Genomic DNA, 3727 nt, shown 5'->3' on the forward strand with positions numbered 1-3727 from the left:
TTCACCACCAATTGTATCCTTCCGATATACTCAACTACTAGTTCTTGCTCTCCTATGCCTAGAAGTTCATATTGTCTTTGAAGCGATTGTAGCTTAATCTTCTTGACTTTACCTGTGTTGTTGTAGCCTTCTGGAAGGATGTCCCAGACCTCCTTCACCGTGACTACCTTCGACACCTTCTGAATATGGCAGCTGACATGCATTGGCGCAACAACATTCGAGCCTTGTAGTCTAATATTTTATTTTCCTTATATTGTCGCTTCGTTTCTTTAGAGTCACCCTTCAATGGTTCTTTGAAGCCCTTCTTGACTACCTTGTCCACTTCTTGAAATCCAAGAATGGCGTCTATTTTAACACACTAGTCATCGAACCCCTTTCCGTCAAACACAGGGAGATTATTGTGTATCACGCCAGCCATATCTTCTTGATCGACTTGTGCTGATCCACCAGGTTCGTAATCTTGCTCCTGATACCACTGTTAAAGTGGGACGAGTATTGTAGAGGGTGGCGGGTGTGTGAGAGGTTATGCAGAGAAAAAGAGAACAGAGAGCGAGAAAGATGAATAGCAACTAATAGATCTGATATTGAATGAAAGAAAAAATATATATGTAGTGCATGGGGTACGTAGACTAACTGTCACGAAACAGTTATAGTAGTTTTGTTTTACAACAATACATCTAACTGTAACTTTATGCTTTTTACTTTAAATTTGGAAAATCTTATATACTTGCTATTTCTAGAAGAAAATTAACAATGGTCTTCTTTTCTTCCATATTTTGTATGAGTAATTCTGAGACAGAACTGTTTGGGTTCTGCACTTAACAAAATTATATTGATGTTAGAAAAAGGTTTGCTGTTTGGTTTGTTATTTTCTTGAAGTTCTATGTAGTTCACCTGTGGTGTTATGACTAATGTCTTGAACATTTTATATCATCAGGTGCCCTTTCCATACGCATATAAGTTCTAAAACTCACAATTTTAATGTAGGCTCTCTATATTTAAACTGTCTGCACTTTTCATTCAGATTTATTATGCCACTAGACTTAGGTGCAAGAGGATGAATTGCCAAGGCATTTCAAATGTTTTATCCTGTTCTTTGCTCCACTCGGAGCTACTTCCGACTTCATCCGCAGTCATCTAGTCTTGTTTAAATCAACTATAGTGATTTGTTTCAAAAGGAGAGGAAAGGTTTACCTATTAATGAATGAAAAAACAACAAAGTACAGTCAGGGCATGAGAAATATCTGATAATCATTAATACAAAGATGTAATCCTTGGCATTTTATGGGAAGTAGCTTCTGCCAAAATATTTTTAAAAAAAATTAAATTTTACATGTCACACTGCCACACAATGACATAAACTAGACACGTCATTATGTTTTGTCCAGGGTGACAGCTGCACTGTTAAAAATTTGACGTCGTAACAAAAACGGATTAACTTGAACAGTTTTTTCACTAGTTTGGAACTTTTTTTAACTTTTTAAAAAAGGTATTCCCCTCTTTTGAGGGACCAAAAGAGGTATTAAGCCAAATATATTTAACTTTCTTGTGATTTTAAATATGATTCATTTTAAGTTTAATTTCTACGTGAATATTATGGAATTGTTTAATCATTTTAATTAATTGTTATTTTCTTTGTGAGGATATATCTATATATATATATATATATATATATATATATTAAAAGAGTGGGGTGAAAACAAAATTAAGTTTTAAAGGGAGGGGTTTTTAAGTAAAAAGAACCAGTTTTAACTTTTGCTACTGGACGTTCTAAAAAGTTACGTTTATTTTCTTAAGAACTCTTTTTCTCTAGAATTTCAACCTCCATTGTTCTCTACCTTCTCTCTAGCTTTCCAGTCCACTAACCCGTTGCATGTTCGTTTAGGAGGTGCTCAAGCGTCCGCAATGTCGAGAGCTCTAGATTGATTCGATTGGTTTCTTTTTCGGACCGGTAAGTAGTTTCGCCTCTCTTCTCCGCTGTTTTGGGAACCTAGGGCATGGGCTGTATATGCATTGTTTCTTCCCTAGCTGTTTTCTTCGAAATATCGAGCTCTAAGAGTTGTTTCCACCACCATTTGGTGGTTTGTAGGGTGTTGTTACGATCTTAGCTGATTGGGGTATTATGGACAGCTTTTGTGAACAAAATGTGCTAGGAATCAAGGTAAGGGGAGCTAGTCATTTTTAGATTGAATATGTTTGAGCATATGTATGACTGTGGAATCTGAAAAATAATGTGTTGTTTGGAATGAAATTTTATTGTTTTACTTATTTGGTTTGGTACTAATTGGACTGTGCAATTGATGATCCTATGATTGATTTCCTGTGGAGTGTTTTAATTGAGTTTAATGGCTGTAATGGGAGTGTTAGGAGGCACTTGGGGGTGGAATTATGTGTTAGCATTGTTAGATGAGTAAACAGTTACCAGGGTACCGTTTTAGGTCTTTTGAGAGGAACTGAGGTAATGAAATTGGGCATAGGTGGTTTTTGGTTCAATTTGGTTGTTTGGGTAGCTTGGATAGGTTAATTTCGCTGAAAGGCTACCCCTGCAGGAAAATTTGCTGAGCGCACAAGGGGGGTGCGCTATGCGACAAGGTTCAGTGAGTTTCACATTTTTCTTCTTCTATTTGAGAGGTTTGATGTTGTTTGATTGCTAGGGTGTATGTATGTCTATATATGTGACTTGTGTGGCTTGAAATAACAGAATTGTGAATGGAAATGATGAACTTGAGTGTGAATTGGACATCTCAGGGTGAGATGATTGAAAGTGAAGTGAGGATGTTGTTGTTGTTCTGTATAACTGTATGGAGCTTTGAGTTTAGACATAGATAGAGGGAGGTCCTCGTCTATAGTCTTAGAGTTTAGACATAGATAGATTGAGAGGATTTACCTTGCATAATGTTACAGAGGGCCAGCTAAACTATGCAAGTGTAAAGACGACCAATAGTTCGACGGTTATACAAAATCCGGATAAGTCGTGTTGAGTAGTTGATGCATGGTTTTAATGGTATGCTTTGATTGTTCTTTTCATATGTAACTAAGCATGATGACATTAATTGTGATGCATGTATAGTGCTTGTTTACCTAGCTTACCCTTGCTTTTGTGTTGTGTGCTGCTTGTGTATGTTTTCTTTGTGATGATCACCCACTTGGATGGGAGTAGATGTTGTTGAGGAAGTTCCCTTGGAGCAGGAGTTGGAAGATGTTGATGCCGCTGTTTAGACTCCTTAGGAGTTCTCTTAGATCATTCTATGTCATTTTGAAAATACTCTAATACTTAGATTATTCTATTTTGAAGTACTTTTTTATCTTTAAAGTTTTAAATTTTGATGATCCACTGGATGACTGTAAACCTGAGACTTATTTGAAGGTCTAATTCTAATTGTTCTCTTCATTTTGGATGATGATGTCTATATTGGAATGTCACATCCTTCACATCCTATGATAAATGCAAGCGCATAATTAGCAAATATAAGAAGTATAAACCATAAACTTTATATATGTAATTAATCTTTGTAAATAAAACCTGACTTACTAAATAAAATGACAGCAACAAAAATCAGAGTGTAAACAAACTTAATTTCCAAGTTTTGGTCATGGACATATATAAGTTCGTGAAAATGTACCCAGCTTAATCATACACGAATAATAACATCTAATAAAAAGCTAATATTTCTATATATATATATATATATATATATATATATATATATATATATATATATATATA

Source organism: Vigna radiata, unplaced genomic scaffold, assembly GCF_000741045.1.
Source record: "Vigna radiata var. radiata cultivar VC1973A unplaced genomic scaffold, Vradiata_ver6 scaffold_347, whole genome shotgun sequence".
In the NCBI taxonomy this organism is placed as follows: Eukaryota; Viridiplantae; Streptophyta; class Magnoliopsida; order Fabales; family Fabaceae; genus Vigna; species Vigna radiata.